General features: G+C 42.2%; 1 protein-coding gene across 6 annotated transcripts in view; it reads right to left on the bottom strand.

Annotated features, from left to right (window-relative positions):
* The window catches only part of LRRC4C (leucine rich repeat containing 4C), a 983140-nt gene that overhangs the window by 456534 nt on the left and 512040 nt on the right, over positions 1–14566 (bottom strand). For all 6 annotated transcript variants that reach the window (XM_029582724.1, XM_029582719.1, XM_029582720.1 and 3 more), the window contains exon 3: positions 1679–1765. The gene's annotated coding sequence lies outside the window, so the exon portion shown is untranslated. The remainder of the gene's footprint in view (positions 1–1678; positions 1766–14566) is intronic.

The following is a 14566-nucleotide window of genomic DNA, read 5'->3' as shown; positions in this document are numbered from 1 at the left end:
AAAAAGAACTGAAAACATGGCTTTTTCAAAAAGCATACTCAAGATCATAAATCATATTATTCTTCTAATCTCATTTTAACTATTTCTCATTACTTCTTTTTCACACATTTTTTATTTTCTCTTCTCTTTTTACATTTAGTCTTCTCACAGTTATGATTATTACAATGTAACATGTCTAACCTTTTGTTATATGTACACCGATGTGATGACTCTAGTTGAACATCGGTATATAAAAAACAAAGAAATAAATAATCTGCTTTGTTGGGATATGTTAGCTGTAGCATATGTAAATTCTAGCCTAAAGTGATAGGAAGCTGCCTTAATCTACTAAAAAGTTTGTGTAATGGTATATACACACTTCTGAAACAGCAAGGGGAATAATGGGTCCAGATACAGAAAGAGGTAACCCCAAGACAGAGATGGTTTCAGTATAAAAGTATACAGGTCCCATCAGGCATGGTGCTGTGAGGGTGGAGTTCCTAAGAGATGGGTGACAATGACAGAAGAAACAGGAACAGCATCCATGGTTTTTCAGCAGTTGTATCAGTAAACTGGGGGTTAATTCCTTCCCCAATGACAAGCTCTAAATATTTAAATACAGCTTTTTTGTATTTGCAAAATCTATTGGAAAAATAGCAAAGAACACAAACAAAAGCAAGATACCTAGCCATGACCATGAATGGCCATCAACAAAACGAAGATATTCCCTATGTAACACTCAGTCTTCCCTTGTCACATCGTGTTCCTCGAAGTCCCCCTTATTACATTCCAAGCCAGTCACACACACCCCACATCCCCGCCCCCCCCCCCCCCAATTAATTAGCTGAGCAAGGCCTTGTCACTAGCCTGCGTTTTCACCTTCCACATCGGGAAATAATCTGTATCTTGTGGCACAGTTTGGTCATTCACCGGCAGTAATTCAAAAAATAGTTTCCATGCAAGCACTTACTCTGCAGGCACCTTACGAGGTAGAAAGCACATATCATAACAATTCATTTGCATTAGGGCCATCATTTGTTCTCGGCACGCCCCAGAAGAAGAGGGATCTTCAATAACCACTCAAACTCAATGTGAATTTAAAACCTTTTGCTGTAGAGAAAGGTATAAAACCCCAGTTTACCAGTACAGCTGACAGGAAGTAATGGAATAATGCAAATAAAACAGGTTGAAACTGTTTTCTGCAGGGAAGTGTTTAAATATCCCAAAAACAGCATCCTATGTGATGAAGCCTTTAGAAAAGGACTTGACGTCAATCTAAACTATCATGTCCAGTAAAAGGGTCTGAGAACAGAAATGTATTCAGGGAACGTGGGAGACTTCATTGTCATAGGGAGAATTTGAGTGCCAAAGACAGACTTAGAGGGTGGCAAGCAGAAGTCTTTAGGAATAAACCATTGGACCATTAAACTAACGCGCACAACCAAAGATGAGAAACACGGAGAACCCAGCAGGCAACTGTTTCTGCCCCATCATAGGTAATATAATTCAACCAGATGTGTTATGTTCTTAACCTTAAGATCACTGATCTAGAGATTTAATCTCTTTACCCATGTTTACCACAGAGGAGCAAAGCTCAATTAAATTCCATACTTAAGTTTCTACGCAATCAAATCTCATTAACAAAAATATATTAGCTCGTATTTTACAAATTCAGAGGGTAAAAAACAAGTGTACTCACATGATGTCCATGGTGTCATTCACTTAGCGGCTTCATTTATTCCATAATTCCCAAACTACCTTGAATTCTTTTGACAGGTTTCTTTTCCTGGACAAAAGGAGCATAACAAAGGGTCAAACTAAGAGGTATTACAAGAAAGCTATAATTCTAAGGAGTCGGAAACCTTAAAATAAACAAAACATGATTCCTAACTGTCATTATGTCACTATATGCAATCCTTTTAAGATAAATCACTCTCATATTGAATATATATATATATATATATATATATATATATATATGGCACACACACACACACACACACACACGCATATATATATATATATATGGCACACACACATATATATATATATATATATATATATGTGTGTGTGTGTGTGTGTGTGTGTGTGCCACATATATATATATATATATATATATATAGTCAATATGAGAGTGATATATATATATATATATATATATATACACACACACACACACACACACACACACACACACACACACACACTACCCTTAACAGAATGACAGAGATAGCCTACATAGAATGGCAGTCACTGCCCTTAATAGAAACATGGGGGTAACCTGCATGGAGTGGCCACTTGCTGAGCAGGCTGTAAGAAACATTTTGTTTTTTATCTGCTGTCATTTTCTATGTATGTTACTATGTTATGACTTCCAACTCAAGAAGCTCAGAGTCAAAATTTAAATATACATTGATCAGACAACAAATGGAAGAACCAAAATCTGAAATATTCCAGTTTTTGTACTTCTGGAGCCGATTAGGTTACCTTGTCCATCCGTGGACTCTCGTTGCACTGCATAATTTTACAAGCCAACAGATAATTAACTATTGAACAGTAGCTAAGATATACTTGGTCTTATAAAACTGCCACCTATGCTGATCATATTTTCTCTCCTATTGGTGTTTATACAAGGAACGTCCATGTCACTGACACTGACATTTTAATTGTGGCCTTGGCATGTTGAAAAGAGAAATTTATAGAAAATAAAAACAGCTCACAAATGTTGATGTCCTTCAGTATTCTACTTTGTTTTATTGCCAAAACGATGGGGAAAAGAATGTATCATTTTGAGGAGTTTTTCACCACTTCTAAGTGCCTAATTTAGGGGTTTGCACAGCAAAAGCTTTCTTTTAGTTTCTCATGTCATTTTGTTTCAGAGCTTTTATGTTTTATGTTGATTTACGAAATAGTGCATGCAATTTGTGAAACCAAAAACCTGTCTCTAACCCCAGGAGTCTCCGGAGGTTGGCTGGCCCACCTCAGTAAAATATATATTTTTAATAAAACCCTGGTCACAGATCCCCAGCCCCTCCCCTTTTGTTACCCTCCATCCGGGAGCCAGCCCACCCTCCTGATCCCCACCTCCCGACTCACCAAATTCTTCCTTGTGGCCAAGTGGCAGCCTGAGAGCAAACTCTATACTGCTGGACTTGGCGGACACCATTTTGAAAAATAGTGCCAGCCAGCCCCTTGCTACCCAATGGCACTAATAACCCCTGCCTGAGTTACTATAAATAAAAATCTAACAAAGAAGAAAATGCATAAATGGACATATCGAGGTTCTGGTCTACCTTTATGGCAAATACATAATTGATCTAGCAAAATTAAACACTGGACCTGACGCATGGAAATTCAGTTTTTCATGCCAGCTTCATTAGATTTGTTGGGTTAGGTTGACTGTGGCAGGAAAGTTTGGGTCACTGCTGAATGCAGCTTCATAGAGTAATTATCAACAACCTGCATAGAGCTAGAGTGTGTGGGTGCAAAGTCCTGTAAAACACCCCAGGCTGTGCTGGTCTGCACGCTCTAAGCTCCGCCCCTGGAATGCCTATGGTGGGGGGAGGGGAAGGGGAGGAAGCATGGGATGAATCAAGTTGCATGCAGAGCACACTATTCCCTGCACAATCCCCTGGATTGTTTTCTAAAGCCAATTTGCAGGCGTAAACCGGGATTTATGTGCATACATTCTTTTCAACGTTTCCGCCAAAGAGTAAAAACTCTTATTTGGGATTTGTTTACTTCCTGTATGGTCTGTCCTTCAAGCAGAACTGTAAACATGTAAGGGGTCATTCGGGCCTCATTTAGATTTACTGTCCTTCTTGGAAGGATTATTTCCTGTGCTGGGTGTACATACTGCTCATTTGCATGGGGCGGCACACCTGTGGGAGGCAGTGATCCGGCAGCAGCAGGAGAGGCCATGGGGCCACCGGCAGCTGAAGATGGAGAAGCTGAAGCCGCTGGTGCTCAAGCCCCTGGCGGCCATCAGAGAGGTCTGTGGGGCTGTGATGGACAGGGCTTGTGAAAACCTTACCTTCCATTTCCAGCCCCGGGCTCCCAATGACGATGTGGCGGGGGGGGGGGGGGGGGGGGGGCAGGGGCCTGATCACAGTTCAAACACCTTTCAGGCCCCTGCCCCCTGCAGCAGCAGCAGCATCGTCATTATTATTGGGAGCCAGAGGCAGGAAATCCTGGAGTATGCAGAGAAGCTCATGCCATCTGCTGTGTGCACACTCGGGAGGAACAGAGCAGGAGCGGGAAAGGGTGCATGCTAAGGAGGAGGGGGGAGAGGGACTGAGGGATTAAGTGGGAGAGGGGAGTTTTGCAGACTGAAGGAAAAGCAAGGACTGACGTTGGGTGGAGGGGATTGAGGGAGAGAGGAGAAGGGAGGGAGAGAGAGTGGCCCCAGGTGGGAGAGAAGCCTGGGTATGGGAGTGGGGACAAGAGCGAGGATTGGAGGATTGGGTGGGAGAGCAGTAACATAGGGAATGGAGAGCGGGGAAGAGTGAGGACTGGGCAATGAGATGGGGTGACGCTGTGGAGGAAAGAGCGAAGACCCTGGGAATGAGTTGGTGGGGGACTCATGGCTGAGGTTTTTCCTAGGGCACCTAATACCCTTGCACCAGCCTTGGTGATGGAGCTCATCCCACCATGACCCGAAGATAACAGGAGCCCACGTCTGTGAGTGGCTGGAGCCTGTGTGTATGTTTGTGTGCCGGTGAAAGCCCGTGTATCACATACAGGCTCTCACAGGCACACACATATACATAATGGGGCGGATTTTCAAAGGCCCGCGTGCGTAAATCCTTCCGGATTTACGCGTGCATAGGCCGCCGACGCGCATAAGTCCCGGGGCTTCCTGTCGGGGGCTTGTCAGGGGCGTGTCGAGATGACGCGCCGTTTAGGGGGCGGGGTGCGGCGTTTCGGGGGCGTGGTTTCAGCCCGGGGGCGTTCTGGGGGCGTGGCCGCGGCCTCCGGAACAGCCCCCGGGACCGGACCACGGAGCGGGGCTCCCGGCCGACGCGCACAAAGTTACGCCTGCTGAAAGCAGGCGTAACTTTGCCGACAAAGGTAAGGGGGGGGTTTAGATAGGGCCGGGGAGGTGGGTTAGGTAGGGGAAGGGAGGGGAAGGTGCGGGGAGGGCGAAGGAAAGTTCCCTCCGAGGCCGCTCCGAAATCGGAGCGGCCTTGGAGGGAATGGAGGCAGGCTGCGCGGCTCAGCGTGCGCAGGCTGCCGATTTTGCGCAGCCTTGCGCGCGCCAACCCCAGATTTTATAAGATACACGCGTATCTTATAAAATCAGGCGTACTTTTTAAAATCTGCCCCAATGTGAGTGAGAGGGAGCCTGTGTATGTTAGAGAGTGGGAGTGTGTTAGAGAATGAATGTGTTATTATGCATTTGTGAGAGAGAGAGAAGATAAAATTTGGGCATCCCTACCTCCTCTAATCCACAACAATCTCAGGGTGACTGGAAATTAGAAGATCACAGGTATGGAGAGCAGATTTTTTAAAATCCTTATTAGTTTTAAATATTGGGTGTAATTTGATAATTCTGCTCTTTCAAAATATTTAATTTTGGGGGGATGGGAATAGATCATTTTTTAAATATTGGATTTTTTATTCATCAGATTTTATTCATCAGAAATATTTTATTGATGTTCTATTCATTGTTTGAAATATTTATTCATTTTATGAATATAATTTTATTATGTTTTATATTTCTTGATTTTATTAATTTTTTTTTTAATGAAGAATGGTAATGTTTCTGTTTTCCATTGTTGCTCTGCATGTAGAGGCTGCTTGTTGTGGGTTCCAGTTCAGTTCTTCTCAGCACGTTTCTGATTATACTTTCTGATCTTTTTATTCTGTATTTGGTCAGGGTCTCTCTCTGTGTTCTGCATATGTGACTGAGGTGAGGTATTTTGCTGGCATGCAATTTCTATGTAGGGATCTATAGCAGCCTGGTTTCCTAATAAGATCTTTTATTGGTGTTCCAGGGCCTGGTGTAATATGTGCAGGGTTTTCATAGATAAGATTGTTAGGGTTGTTTTGGTATGGGAGGTTTACTGTATTGTATTGGTAATTCTGTTTATTCAGGGTTTTCTGAGGGCCAAGCTCACATCCAATACGCATTACAAAAAGTCTAATTCAACAGGAGCTCCAAGTGTCTGACTTGCAGAGTTTCCTGGTTGGCACCATAGCAGTGCCTGTAAATATAATATGCAGGTTGTAAGTGATATTTTTGCCTCAGCAGACTGTACTTTAGAACGTTCTCTGTCATGTAAAATTCGTTATTAATGCATAATTTAATTGTGTGTGTCTGTAAAGGGTGTGGGGTGGCATGTGTATAAAGCTATAAGGTTTGCCTAGGGTACCTAATACCCTTCCCTATCCATGGCTTCTGGGGTGTGTCAGTTTTTAAAATTATAAATTGCAGGATGGAGCTGGGGCCCGGGACAGACACTGAATGATTCGGGGGGGGGGGGGGGGGGGGGGAGCACAGTAATTTATCACACAGGGCAGCAAAACAGCTTGTACCGGCCCTGCCCTATACATCTCACAGAAAATTGTTAAAATACTTTTATGCTGATAAAACAAGAACAGAAACAAGTTTATTATACTCACGCTTCCTAATCAGATTTACAGTACATTTAATTTTTTCTTTCTAAGGTTTATTATGTTCTTGTTAACTAATCGGGGGGAGGGGGGCCCTAAAGTTAATTTGGCCAAAAAAGAAAAAGGATTAAGATTTTAATGAAAAAGGATGGATTGCATGGTATATAATCCACTTCTCCTGTATAAGAAAATGCAGAACATTAATTGCTGTATCATGCATTGATTTTGATGTCATTGAATACACTTGCAGCGTGCTAAGAGCCCCAGACACAATGTAGTACAACAGTTAACATTTTAATGGTTTAGATCAACTAAAGTCTGATTTATGCCACTTTTTATATTATTTTGTTCATTAACAGAATGATTTCCAGTTGCTGGGACTATGAGTTCATTAATCCAGATTAAACCAGAAACTAATAAAAGCATACTGACATTTAAATAGTAAACGATTAATAAGCTTCTAATAAGATAATCTAATTTTGCAAAATTTGTCGACTCTCTAGTATTGCAAATTTAATTTCATCATTGCTTACTCTTTTTTTCTAGTATGATGATAGCTCCTCTTTTCCTTTGATGAACATCTCTCTGTACTTCCCAGAAATTGGGTTTCTTTTTTGGAATACCTACAAGCACAGACCCCCCGGTGTTCTGTGACAGATTTTTCAAGATTCTGCAGCAAGTATGCAGCAAATTTGCATAATTCTGTATAGTCATGTCACTCATTTTGCCAAAAAGTCCATATTTTTTAAATTGAAAACCTTTCATTTTGTTTTTAAACAATATTTAAACTAAATACAAAGACAAAATGTAACCAAGTTCAAAAATCAACTATTTATAAAGTAAAGACATAAGTTACAAACTTTTCACTCTGAAATTCCACTTTTGTTTTGAATTGGAATACAGTGCAAGTATCCTTTCTGAGTGTATGTGCTTATTTATACTGAAAATGCCTTCAGTATTAGCAGTTAACCTGCTGTTAATAACACAGCGGCGCATATTGGATACAATGTAACAGGCACAAAAAGGGGGTTGAGTTAGCAGAAGTCTGCAACTTGTGAGCAGCAGTGCCAGTCGTCAAGCCTTTTATGAACTGCATTTACTGCTGTCTCTTCCACCTGAGGGACACCAGCAGTTGCAGACGTTCCCAAAACATTCAGGAATTTGTAGGAGGTGCAGGGTGGCCACATGTGAGGGCAAGAACCTATTGCATAAAGAATGTCTGTCTAGAAGAAGTCAACCACTCCATTCAGGAATAATTTATTTATTCATATTTATATGTACCTCACTATGGTCTAGATTCATCATTTTGTGATAAATATAGCAAAAATAGTTCTCATGATAAAAAAAAAGAAGGGAGAGAAAGAAAGAGAGAGAGAGAGAGAGAACCTCTGTAGAGGCTCTCCAAACAGTTAACGTTTATACCACTGTAAAAGGGGCCACTAATAACTCAGTGTGAGGTGGATTCTGGGGGCAATTTTACATTCACAGTCATACCATCAGTGAAGATTTAATGTGATTTGGAGGGATGAAAGAAGTGTAGATTTGTACCCTGTTCTCTCTACCTAGCTGCAATCTACTCCTACAATCACAATAGTCCACCTTGCCCTTGTTCAAGGTCATATGTCCCATGGCCTAAAACAGGCAGTTATAAAACCAATCTTAAAGAATAAACTAGGAAGATTTGATGACTGGGACCACTACAACCAATCTCCAACTTAACCTTCATCACCAAAATTCTTGAAAAAGCAATGCTTACCCAATTGGACGCTCATCTAGAAGACAATAAAATCTTGTATTCTAACTAATTTGGATTTTGGAAGAATCAATAAATGGAAACTCTTCTACAATCCCTAACCGGCCCTATATTATGAGGCTTTGACTCTAATAACACCTCTAATAACACCTCTAATAACACCTCTAATAACACCTCTAATAACACCTCTAATAACACCTCCACCATATCTATGGCTACGTTCCTCTACCTTCACAGCTGCTATCCCTTCCTCCCCCCCCCACACCCACCCCTTATTTTCTAGCCTGCTCCCACACCCACGCCCTGTTTTTTGTAACTTTCCTCCTTTCGCAAGTTTTACTGTAAACCGGCGTGTTGTGCCCGCACAAACACCGGTATATAAAAGCTGTTAAATAAATAAATAAATAAATAAAACTTACTGCCTAATCTTGATTGATCTCACAGCAGCCTTTGATAATGTTGACCATAATCTACTCTGCCTACAGTTGAGAAATATAGGGATTGAAGGAAATGTACTTAAATGGCTCACTTCATTCCTTGCAAACAGATATTTTCAAGTTAAACTGAATAATCACTTATCAGACACATTCCACTGCTTAACTGGCATTCCACAAGGCTCAGCGCTTTCTGCAACTCTATTTAATATCTACATGCTGTCTTTGTGCAAATTACTAACAGACCTAAATATAAAATTATTTCTATATGCTGATGATCTGCAATTCTATATTACAATTATAACATCATTTGAAAAAACAGCATCACTTATCACTGAATATATGGTCACAATACAAGAAAAACTTGCACAAACAAAATTATTAATGAACCCCCCAAAAAACAGAAATAATTTGGTTGACCCAAAACTCTCCAAAATCTATTCCACCAGGTAAAGATCTTGGAAATTGCCAGTTAATCCCAGCAACTCAAGTGAGAGATCTAGGAGTTCAAATTGATGAAAATTTAACAATGAAAGTTCACATTAGCAAACTAATCAAATCTGATTTCTACAAATTGTAAATCTTGAGCAGACTGAAGCCTCTGCTAAACACCACAGATTTCAGAATGGTATTACAATCTCTAATATTCGCAAGCCTCGATTACTGTAATTCCCTACTTCTGGGACTTCCCACTAGCCACATAAAATATCTGCAACTACTGCAAAATGCTGCAGCTAGACCACTGTCTGGAACCAGGAAATACAACCACGTTACCCCAATTCTGATCGCTCTGCCTTAGCTCCCTGTACAATTAAGAATAATCTACAAAGTACTTACAATAATATTCAATAACATTTATCAGAACAACGATCTGATGGGAATAACATTTAAACCACATATTCCACCATGAATGCTCAGATCACAAATTAAAGGGCTCCTTGAAATCCCAACCATAACAAATTCTCATCTAATACAAACAAGAGAGGGAGCGATTTCTATCACTGGCCCAACACTATGGAACTCCATGCCAGAGAACCTGCAAACAATAACAAACTTGAAAAAATTTAAGCGTGAGTTAAAAACTTGGCTATTCACCAATGCCTACTGTTTGACAGAAAACTCCAGTTCATCGTAAGTCTGATAACCCGAACTGGCCCGACCAATTTCCACTGCCCTTGGCCTGCTATGTTTTTCCTCAATGAAACTCTCTTTTAACCCCCTGTCTCTAAATGTTTCCCCAGCCTCCTTCCTCTAGATATGCTTACCTCAGTTTGTCATTATTTATTTATTAATGTCAAACCTCTACACCGTTATGAACTAGTGGTTCTCACATGGAATGACGGTATATAAAACACTCAAATAAAATAAATAAATAAAGAAGACGGTCAGCCGTGATAATATAACAGAACTTCCCTGGCATGCATTAGATGTGCGGTGGGAGACCTGGGACCAAACAGGAAGTTTGAGTGGAGGTCATTGCTGACACCCGTTTCAACCCACGCTGCCAGTTGAGGTAGCCCTGAATCCCCAAAAAGAAAAATAACGTTGACAGTAAGTTCATAGCAGCAGTGGTGATGACCAACCCTCCCCCAGTCCCCCAATATCCTCAGCCCCATACCACTTCCCATGACCCCCGATAGCCAATGACCAATACCCTCTCCCCCTGACCCTAATAAATACCCCTCCCCCTGATATCCTCTGCATACTCCCCCTCCCTGACCCCCAATATCCAAAGACCAATCTCTCTCCTTGACCCCCTGATAGCCTCAGCCCCCCTTCCCCAATAGCCAAAGTCAAATACCCCTTCCCCTGACCCCACCTGATAGCCTCAGCTTACCTCACCCCCAAGCCCCCTCTAAACTCCCCATTACCTTATGTTCAATCCTGTGGTGTGGATGGGTGCACCCTCATACCTGCCCTGGTTGGCGCCATCTTCCAAAATGTTGCTGACCTCATCTTACCCCAGCCTTATGACTGGGGTAAGTTCCAGGGATTGGGCTCAGTCTACATAGGGGGCGGGAGCTGAGGATATCAGGGGGTCATGGGGAGGTGATTTTGCCTATCAGGGTGTCAGGGGAGGGGGCTGAGGATATTGCAGGGGCAGGGGGTATTTGGATATCAGGCATTCAGGAGAGGGGAAATTGGTCTTTGGCTATTGGGGGTCAAGGTGAGATGAGGAGGTGTATTTGGTTGTCAGGGGTTAGTCGGAAGGGAGTATTGGTCTTTGGCTATTGGAGTTAGGGGGAGAGGGAATTAGTATTTGGATATCAGGGGGGTCAAGGGAAAGGGAGGCAGAGGTTATCAGCAGGGCTGGGGGGAGGGGGAATTTGCAGATGGGATATCAGAGGGGTGGGAGAGGGGGGCCATCGCCACTGCTGTAGTGCGCTTAATGTTATTTTTCTTTTCAGAAAGCCGGGCTGCCTCAACTGGTGGCCCAAGGTTAAAACGGGGGTCAGCAATGACCCCTGCTCAACCTCCCAATTTGGCCTCTTTTTTTTTCAGCAGGTAGCAGCAGTTTAAGATGATGGTGGTCCCATGATATTGGTTCCGTCATCGGGTTAAAGGGTCAGACACCACGGGTTTTTTGTGTTGCGGTGTTTGGAATTGAATCAAAAAGAATGTGCCATAGAGTTCTGATGTGTTTTCGGGGGAGGGGACCCACTATCGTTGCAACACCCCCCCCCCCCATGATAGTGGGATGCCACTGCGAAGATACCTAGCAATTTGATGAATCTAGGCCTTGGATTGTGAGTTCTCTGGGGATTAGGAAATTCCTACAGTACCTGAATGTAATCTGCTTTGAAGCTCCAAAAGTCAGAATATAAATAAAATAAAAAAATCACATGGGTGCCTGCAGCATTTTGATGTGTGGTCGTATATTTCTTCCAGCAAACATCAAAATGGTGCCATCCATACTAGAGGAAGTGCCAGAGTGATGCCATTCTCCAGGTGAATGCTCTTTTGCAAGCACTGGGACCGGGAGAATAGACAGGCCCTCAACCTGGACCTAGGGACTAGGCCTCAGCACCAGCCCTTAGCATGGAGTCCTTGCCTAGACTAAGCTTCGGTGCCGGGAAGCCCTAGTGATATAATTCATAACTCTGGTTCATAATTTTGGTTCATTCAGCCAGTCCCAGAATCCTCAGAGGGCTGATTCACACTGACACTGTTGAAATATAGTGACTTTCTGACCCTCTCAGATTCAAGAATGTGGAAGATCTGGGAAACTTGTATGCTCTGCAAAGCCTATAATTAAAGGCCAGGTGGACATCAATGGCTATATTTACAGCATAATACAAGAAAGCTTGGTTCTCACGGAAACCAAAATACAAGCTTGGGTCTCACAGAGGCCTATCTCAATTGCAGGAGCCAGGTGAATGAAAATTACCTGACATTACAGCTTTAATTAAAGTCCTGGCACCAGTAACAGAATTCAGGCCTACTGTCTATTCAGAACACAGACCTATTACCTGTTTACACAACACAGAAGATCAAAGGAAGATCAGAAGAAACCAACAGCAAGAGCTTCAGGCACTATTCTGTTGAACCCTCACTGGACAAGATCATCTACAGGACAGAAGGAGTATCTAGAAAGTGATGGCAAATGAGCTACACCTGAAAAACCTGTCAGGGCAGTTCAGGGATAGGTTGTCATGTGAACAGCATGATGTGTCTCTGTAAATGAGTCTTTGGGCAGTCACATGATTCTAGAAGTTTCGGCAATAATGTATGTTTAACTATAAAAAAAAAGGTTCACTTCCTGTATTAGATGAGATGCTGGTGATTTTGAAAGACAAATGGGCACCCAGTATCCAGCATCTCCCAAGAACACTTTTGCCAAATAAAATGTACTTTATACCATTTACTGAGTCTAAGTGTTCTTGTTGCCCTGGCCCTATGTACAGAAAATTATGTACACTAGCCAAGGCCAGAGCTCCATATTTTTTACATGCCACAAATACAAAAATCCATGAAAATTTTGGGGTATTCTAATAGGCGGTTATTTTCAATTCATTTCATTCAGAACAACCCAACATGGTCTCATTTTGCATTTCTAGCATTCATTAAAAATGAATGCACATCCATATTAAGCAGCTCATTCAGCGGTGATTCAGGAGACATGAAGCAGACTGCACCCTTCTCACCACATAAGTGACAGTTGTACACATGCCACAAGGACACAGAGCCTTCCATTATGTGTGTGAGTGATGCTCCCAACTAACCAACAGACCGATATAGTAAAGCCCGCTCTCCCGGAGCACGCACAGGCCACTCTCCTGTGCGCGTGATTCAGTATGCAAATTAGGTCCGGTGGTAGAAACAGGTAAAAAGAGGTGCTAGGGACAGGAGCGGTGGCTGTCAGCGGGTTTGACAGCCAACGCTCAATTTTGCCAGTGTCGGTTCTCGAGCCCGCTGACAGCCACGGGTTCGGAAACTGGACACCGGCAAAATTGAGCGTCCGGTTTTCAACCCGCAATCCTACTTCGAATTTTTTTTTTCTTTTTTTTTTTTTACCCTTCGGGACCTCCGACTTAATATCGCCATGATATTAGGTCGGAGGGTGCACAGAAAAGCAGTTTTTACTGCTTTTCTGTGCACTTCCCCGGTGCTGGCAGAAATTAGCGCCTACCTTTGGGTAGGCGCTAATTTCTTAAAGTAAAATGTGCGGCTTGGCTGCACATTTTACTTACTGAATTGCGTGGGAATACCTAAGAGGGCCATCAACATGCATTTGCATGTTGCGGGCGCTATTAGGGTTGGACACGTGTTTTCGACCCCTTACTGAATAAGGGGTAACGCTAGCGTGTTGAAAACGCGCACCCAATCAAGGGTTAACAGAAAACACCATGCAGGCATTACACCCACATCTGCCTTTGAATTTTTCAATGCAAAAAAATAAAATATTTTAATGACCTTAATTATTTACAGTATATCTCAGGAGTTGTTGTATACTTTAGGAAGTTGCAGTGGTAATCTCAGAGCATGAAGTTTTCATTGGATCAACCTCTACTTGCTTGTTAAACTACTCTCAGGATTAATGAAGTGGAAATATCTTTAACTACTGTTGTGGCTTTATCTGTCAAACTACATCACCAGAGTGGAGGCAACTGCTGAGAATCTGTTCTCTGTCTTTGGTATGTAATGAGAAAAGCAGCTGTTAGTATGAACTGTCCCCAGGCAGTACAAGGAAAGGACCTTCCCATCCATAGACCTGCTGCTGCCTTTAGATCAACAAGAGCACACTCGTGATCACACAAAGTAGACCCAGTGATCTGTTGCCCAGCAATTTTCACATGAAAATATTAAATATCTGATATGGTTAGTTGTTTTATATAACTCTTCTATCACACACATGCAGTGCATTCCACAAGATATAGCAACAAATACATTAAAAAATGTATACCAAACCTAAATTCATGAAGGATCAAAGGTTTCTTCTCCCTCAGGGGGTAATTTTATAACAGCTTGCTTAAATTACGGGGAAAACATGCGCATAAGTTGCACCAAAATGATCCCACCAAATTTACCAACATAACTGCAGCTGATACTATGTCTGCAGATAATTTTCAGAAAATGTGCACTCATATTTTTGAAAATCCAAAAATATGCTCATAAATCCAATCTTCTTTCCAACAGCTCCAGGAACTGTCTCCTGGGAGTCTGGGTCAGGAATGTTCATTAATCTAAAATGAATGAGGAACCCTAACCCCTCCCCCCCACCAAAAAACATTTTTGACCCAGTTTGTTTCAAATAAAGCTAATCCCTGGTACCTCCAACCCCTCC

This window comes from Rhinatrema bivittatum, chromosome 17 (assembly GCF_901001135.1).
Source record: "Rhinatrema bivittatum chromosome 17, aRhiBiv1.1, whole genome shotgun sequence".
Classification (NCBI taxonomy): domain Eukaryota; kingdom Metazoa; phylum Chordata; class Amphibia; order Gymnophiona; family Rhinatrematidae; genus Rhinatrema; species Rhinatrema bivittatum.
This window is presented reverse-complemented; position numbering and strand designations above follow the sequence as displayed.